Raw genomic sequence first — 7,890 nt, forward strand, 5'->3', positions numbered from 1 at the left:
GTGTTCATTCACATTCAGTCAACTCTTGTGTGTACAGCACTTGAATCCATTACCTCATAATCCCTGATCGACCACCGGTATCGCAAAGTATATGGTCCATATCCTCCTGACATCTATCTGCCATTTCCCACCCTCAAAACCGGACTACCCCACTCTAATAACATGACCCCTCCTGTTTGCACACCTGTTTGTCTGGATAGAACCTGCTTATAGGTTTACTCATTCACTGTTTGAAAAGCACAATAAAAATGTTCCATGACAGCATGTCCTCCTGACATCTATCTGCCATTTCCCACCCTCGGACTACCCCACTCTAATAACATGACCCCTCCTGTTTGCATACCTGTTTGTCTGGATAGAACCTGCTTATAGGTTTACTCATTCACTGTTTGAAAAGCACAATAAAAATGTTCCATGACAGCATGTCCTTTGCTTTCAATATTGCCTAAGAAAGTAGAAACATGGGAAATCAGAGTCTTCCTGTTTTTCCTGTACTGTAGAGAAATGAGTAAAGCAGCCAGCAAAGAATGAAAATCATTAATAATTGTCAGGTTAGGAACTATCACTTGATCCTATTCATTTAATATTCTATGGGAGAACCAATCTGCAAACTTTACATGACATCTGACAAAAGTTGGCCCATTTAAGACAGAAATGAGGAGAAATAATTTTTTTCATCGGAATACGAGCTTTTGGAACTTTCCTCCTGAAAAGATAGTGGGGGCAGAGTCTTTGAATATTATTAAGGCAGAGATAGAGAGATCCTTGATAAACAAGAAAAATGAATGTGGAGCAACCCATAACCGGGCAGCACGGTGGCTCAGTGGTTAGCACTGCTGCCTCACAGTGCAAGGATCCTAGATTCAATTCCACCTTTGGGTGAATGTCTGTGTAGAGTTTAACCATTCTCCTTGTGTCTGCGTGGTTTTCCTCCCACAGTTCAAAGATGTGCAAGTTAGGTGGATTGACCATAGTGTCCAGGGATACCCAAGCTAGATGGATTAACCATGGAAAATGTAGGGATTGTGTGGCTTGCACTGTGGATGGGCTGAATAGCCTGCTTCCATAGTGTGTGGATTCTATGATAATTAGAGCAGTTGTGGTCTTAAGGCAATGGCCAAGAGGCTGAGTGACCAAATCCTGCACTGAGTTTGTCTGTTAGTTTACATTCATGTCATCCACTCTTGAGAATGCTTTTATACTAGTCTAATTGCCTAATTCACAGGAACATTACTGAACCATGTTTGACATTGAGTAATATGAAGAGATAGTGGGAGAGGTGATGAAAGGATATTGGGAGAAGTGATGAAGGGATAGTGGGAGAGGTGATGAAGGGATATTGGGAGAAATGATGAAGAGATAGTGGAAGAGGTGATAAAGGGATATTGGGAGAGGTGATGAAAAGCTTTGTTCTAAGAAGTAGGTTTTTGGAGCAATTTAAAGGAGGAGAAAGAAAGCAAGGAATTCCAGAGCTTAGGGTGAAGTGATCGAAGACTCAATCTCTCGTACACTCATGAAGCTTTTTCATACTTTAGTCCGAGTAATCCATAGCAAATCACCGAGCATTGTGGATCATCTCCCAAAAAAAATCTGCCACCTCTTTACGGATATTTAGAGTTTTCATAATTCATTCATTTACATTACACCTCAATTACCCAATGTAGGAAAGTCTCCTCTTCCTCATTTCAGGAGGCGTTGTGGTTCACTGGTTAGCATTGCTGCCTCACAGTGCCAGGGACCTGGGTTCAATTCCAGCCTCAGTCTGCGTGGAGTTTGTACATTCACCCTGCGTCTATGTGGGTTTCTACTGAGTGCTCTGGTTTCTTCCCACTGTCCAAAGCTGGTGAGGTGGATTAGCCATGGAAATGCAGGGTTGTAGGGATAGGGTAGGACAGTGAGTCCAGGTGGGATGCTCTTTGGAGGGTCATTGTGAAATTATTGAGCTGAATGGCCTGTTTCTACACTGTAGAGATTTTATGGAATTTGCTCATCTTCTTCAAGGTGAAACATGGGAGATCGGCCCTCCCTACTGCTCCCAGATGTGGACAAGCCTTGCATTCCCATCACTTCCTCAACCCTCTCCAACAAAGGCCCCTCTCACTTTTTAAACTGTTGTGATATTTGAGTTCAAGCCCTCTGTGCTCCAGAGAGTAAATGCAACCCCAGTTATCTTAATAAATCTAGAAGAAATAATTCTCTTCAGCACATTTCAATTTGAACATGTGTATGTTTTCTTGGTAGATGATTATTTATCTCCATGGTTTCGCATGGGTCTCTGCATTTTCTTGCCAAGCTGATCTAGTCTTCTCTGAAACTAAAAGCTAAATCAATGATGTTCACAACAGTGAGTGAGACTAAGTAGCCATCACGTAAAATTAAATTGAAACAAAAAAATACGTTTCAATAGATCCTAAAATATGTTGAAAATGAATGATTTGACCTCAGCCTCCCCATCCCAAACAATTGTCTTTGACAAATTGACTAATAATTTAAACAAGGCATCAAAATTATTCCAGATATGAATTTTGTAAATGAGGTTGCTTTTAATCTTTTGACAGAACTGCAACTATTGGTGTTGAACCTCTTTTACCTACTCTATCACAATCTGTTCAACCCATCTCAGCACTTCGCCTACAGTGATCCTGTTCAGTGAAACTTACCCAACTAACACCCTTTTGATCAAGGAATGGCAGAGATGGGAGGTCACAAACAAGTTTCTTGAGACAAAATCCTTCAGTCAATAGGCATTTTTTGAATTACCATAAGGAAACTGGTCCTTACTAAACAGGTTCAAGTGAATCCAAGGCCCCTAAGCACCCAACCCCTGGGGTGTAATGGCCTAAAGACCCTGCAGCATCCTTAAGATGATGTCATGGAATTGCTTCCCACATGGTATAAATAACACAGTAAGGGAGGAGGCCATGAGATCTGAAGTGGATTCATTCAGACAGCAGTCCCTTAACAATAAGGTTAGATCTGGCATCTCTCAGATTATCATGTATTATTGTATACAGTGTTAACATACAATAAGGGCAATTCTAAAGACGATTGAAGACAGTTCTGGACCTTGCCTTCTCTTTGTCAGTCTATCTTAAACATTAGCCCGAAGACCGTATGACAAAAGAATGCAGCTCTTGATGCATTAGTGAAGCAACAGAAACAATGCTGCACATTACTGAGGAGTGCTCCCTCTACTGTCTAAGTGGCGAATGTGCAGTGGTAGTGCCCCTACCCCTGAACTGGGAGGCCTGGGTTCAAGTCCCACTGCCCCAGAAGTGTATAATAACATCTGTGAACAAGTTAATTAGAAAAATAGGTTAAATTTTTAAAAAAACACTAATGACTTTAAAGTCAGCGGGTCAGGAGGCAGTTGCTTGACTTCGAGGGTTTGCATTCACGAACTGAAGAAATAAAATTAAGGGTGGCATGGTGACTCAGTCCTGCTGCTTCACAGCACCAGGGATCCAGGTTCAATTCCACCTTTGGCCAACTGTCTATGTGGAGTTTGCACGTTCTCCCAGTGTCTGCGTGGGTTTCCTGCAGGTACTCCAGTTTCCTTCCACATCCGAAGATGTGCAGGTTAGGTGGATTAGTCTTGGTAAATGCAGAGTTACAGGGGGAGGGTAAGGGGTAGGTCTATGTGGGATGATCTTCAGAGGTTTGGTGTGCACTCAATGGGCTGAATGGCCTACTGCTATACTGTATGGATTCTATGATCTATAAACACAGACTAAATTGTAAAATGCATTATTCTTGGGTCACCACTTCCAGCTCAGCTAATTGAATCTTTCTTCATTTTTGCTTTTGAAGGACAAATCATTCTAATTTACCACCCCCACATGAAGAGGATAAGTTCTGGTCCACATAAGTTCTGGTCCAATCTCTTAATTGGAATTAATGTAGCTGCCTATACGCTAAAGTTCTGAAACTCTCTTCCTAAATTTCTACCTCCCCCTTTAAGAAGCCAATTAAAACCCAGACCGTGCATTTGGCCACCAATATCTCATATAGCTTCGTGTTACGTTTTGTTTGATACTCACTCCTGTGAAACCGCTGAGAACCTTGTACACCATTAACGGTGCTGTATAAATAAATAGTGCTGTCACTGTGGTAATGTAGCAAAGAGCATGAATACTCATCTTTTCAAATTCAATTTCATTTATCATTTTCCTTTGAAAACGTTTATTCACCACAGTTTCTAGATCAATGTCAGATATCCCACTTTCGTTGGTTAAATGTACCTTGTCCTTTTGAGAACCTTCCATATTGAAGGTTCCATAAAAATAAACTTTTAAGAAAACATAGAAGTTGTGGAGCTATTCAAATAAAGTCAGTTTGGGGAAATGACTGATCTTTGTCTATTTTACACAATTATTCAAAGCACAAAGTTACCCTCAAGAGATGAGAAAGAATATAAATTACTGGTTATGATTTCATGGGTTTGTGAGGATATTCTCTCAGGCTTAGTGTGGCTGGTCACTTCTAGGAGTGGACCTTGTACCCTCTGTTATCAGCAGTGTCTCTTTACTGCTGAGAATTTCATGGAACCTCTACAGTGTGGAAACAGGCCATTCAGCCCAACAAGTCCACACTGACCCTCCGAAGAATAATGCACCCAGACCTATTCCCCTACCCTATTACTCTGCATTTACCCCTAACTAATGCACCTAACCAACACATCCCTGAACACGATGGATAACATAGCATGGCCAATTCACCTAACCTGCATATCTTTTGGATTGTGGGAGGAAACCAGACCACTGAGAGGCCATGCAGACATGGGGAGAATGCACAAACTCCACACGGACAGTCACCTGAGGCTGGAATCGAACCCAGGTTCCTGGCGCAGTGAGGCGGCAATGCTAACCACTGAGCCAGTGAGCCGCCCCGAGCAGCAAAGTCGATGGTTTGGGCATAAGCCCTTCATCAGGCCCTTCATAAGCTCCTGTGCTTTTCAGAGCCACACTTTTCAACTCTGACTCTCCAGCATCTGCAGTCCTCACTTTCTCCTAAAAGTTATTGTAACCAAACATTCAAAAGAATATCTTGATAAATAGACTGCAACTGCTGCAGCCAGAATCTCTCTCAATAATCATAAAATGCACCTCAGGCATCGACCAATCTGGGTTAATTTATTGTTAGTTACAATTTGTTCTTTGATTTGATTGAGTTGGATGATCAGCCATGATCTTGTTGAATGGTGGAGCAAGTTCAAATGAACAAATAGCCAATACTTCTCCTATTTCTATATTTCTATGGAACATAGATGAGTTTTGACAACCTTTTATGGTTCACTGAGTGTTTTTAAACTAAGTTAACTCTAACCATGAAAACAAAACATGTCCTGGGACTGCTCTGCCCAACTTAACATCTCCAGTGGAGAGAAAGCAGGGTTAACATTTCAGGTCAAGTTACCTTTCCTCAGAATGGACCTGAAATGTTAACTCTGCTTTCTCTCCACAGCTGCTAACAGACATGCTGAGCTTTCCAAACAATTTCTGTTCTTGTTTCTGATTTACAGAATCTGTAGTTATTTTGGTTTTTTTAAAATGCATCTCCAGTCTCTTTGCTAAGTAACCCCATCTGTTAATTTATGATTTTAGTTTTCCAACTCTTAACCCCTTGAAGGCACCAATTTTTTTTTATTATTCACTTATGGGATGAGAGTGTTGCTGACTGATTTGACTATCCCTCATTGTCCTTGGGAACGTGGTAGTGAGTTTCTCACTCGCTAAAGCGCTGCAGATACACTCACAATACTGTTAGGGAGCAAGTTCCAGGATTTTAACCCCTCAAAGTGCATTGGATTCATAACTTGGTCTAATTTCATTTGTTCATTTTCCACAGTTAAAGCTTAATTCCTAAAGTTGCATACTGAAACATGTGAACTGTAAGCACAATACCAACAATCACAAAAGCCCCTTCATCAAATAATCCCAAAAATGTTACAGGATTTTTTTTTTGCTTCTTTTAGATAAAGGCATGTAAATCGTCAGCAAGGTCACATCTTTCTACTTTCAAAATCTAACTACATCTCTCCCTGCCACGTCTCCTTCAGCACTGAGTCTCTCAACTGTGTGTACTATTTCCAGACTTAATCTTTCCAGCTACTATGCAATGGTTGTCAGAGTTTGACTCTCTAACAATTTGCACAAATCACTGCTGCCAAACTTTACTATTCCATCCCATCCTCCCAGTGACTGTCACCATCTTTGCTCACCACACCTTTATTTGTAGACTTCACTCTAGTTTATTTAATGGCGTACAATACTTTAATTTTTGGGATACATTTCAAAGCTTTCAGGCCCATGGCCAGCATAAATAGCAGGAAAAATACTCACACACAGAGATTTCCTCGACATTATTCAAAACGCAAGAGAATCGAAACCCAATGATGCTTCCTCCTCACCTCAAAGTGTAAGAGAACATTTGCTTAAAACAAATTCTTCGTGTTGGCGTAGAGTTGCTGGTCAAATGTTTCACAAATGGTAAGTGTTTGTCGAAGAAATAACATCTGCTTTCACTTTGACAATATACAACGACATAACTTCCTGTGAAAGCTCATTATCAATAAACAACCGAAACTCCGAGTCTGCCACATCGTCAGAAGTTGTAGCCAAATAAAACATGCAATATCTCAAAGATGGTGCATTTAATTGCTAATTACATTATTCAATGAAAATGACAAAGTGTTCCATTCCTTTCATTAATAAGATATTAAATCTTGGGTTACTACATTTACATGATCAATTCACCAGGTTAAATAGACAGAGTAATAAACACTTTTGCCTGTCCCCTTATTCTTATGAATCAGAATAACTTTTTAGACTGTAGATGGCCAGCAAAAATTCACTGGGGAGAAAGGACAGTGTGCCAAGTGCTCTGTCCCAAGTCAATGTGCCCAGCACCATGGCATTAATCACCAGATACCAGCTCTGCAGGTCACTCAGACGTCCATCATCGGGGGCCTGATGGAGCTCAGTGTTTCTGGAGCTTGGTCCCAGCAAGAAACTTCAGGAGAATGGTGGAAATGCTTCCAGGAAGACTCTAGCATGTAACTGATCCAAGTGGAAAAGGTTTGTGACACACTGAGTGAGGGGGGGGGGGGGGAGGAGAGGGGAGATGGGGGTGTGGAGATCTATCCCAAGGTCAAATTAAATGGCAGAGAAGGTTTGAAGGTGCCTTTATGCTATCCTCCTCTGGTTTCTTATGCTCTTGTATACAAGCGGGACAAGGCAATAGTCTAGTGGTATTATTACTGCACTGTTAATCCAGAGACCCGGGCAATGCTCTGGGGACCTGGGTTCAAACCCCACCACAATAGATGGTGGAATTTGAATCCAATAAAAATCTGGAATTAAGAGTCTAATGATTATTGTCATCTGGTTCACTAATGCCCTTTCAGGAAGAAAACTGCCATCCTTACCTGGTCTGACCACAACAGCAATGTGGTTGACTCTTAAATGCCCTCTGGGTAATTAGGGATGGGTAATAAGTACTGGTCTAGCCAGCGATGCCCAAATCTCATGAACAAATGAGTAAAAAGCAAGCCAATAAACTCAGTTGCCCTTTGGGGGGGATCTAAGATGGCGGCAATCTGAGAAGATCACACTGCAGAGCTTCGCATTGCAGCAGGAGCAGGATGGTCCTTTAACCCACCCAACCCAGGTCATCAGGATTTCTTGGGGTGTTGGAAAGATTGTGGAGCCCCAAGAAACATTTAAAAATTGACTTACCTGTATTTTCAGCTGTCCCAAAATGCCTAAAAAGGGAGGAGGAGCATCTGAGGCCAGGCCTGCAGCAGCCTCGGAGCCGATTACTCTCCCGGACCTGGTGAACCAGCTCTCGAAATCTCGCGAGATGTTGGGGAAACAGATTGAAGAGAAGCTG

This window comes from Chiloscyllium plagiosum, chromosome 34, assembly GCF_004010195.1.
Source record: "Chiloscyllium plagiosum isolate BGI_BamShark_2017 chromosome 34, ASM401019v2, whole genome shotgun sequence".
NCBI classification, from domain to species: Eukaryota; Metazoa; Chordata; class Chondrichthyes; order Orectolobiformes; family Hemiscylliidae; genus Chiloscyllium; species Chiloscyllium plagiosum.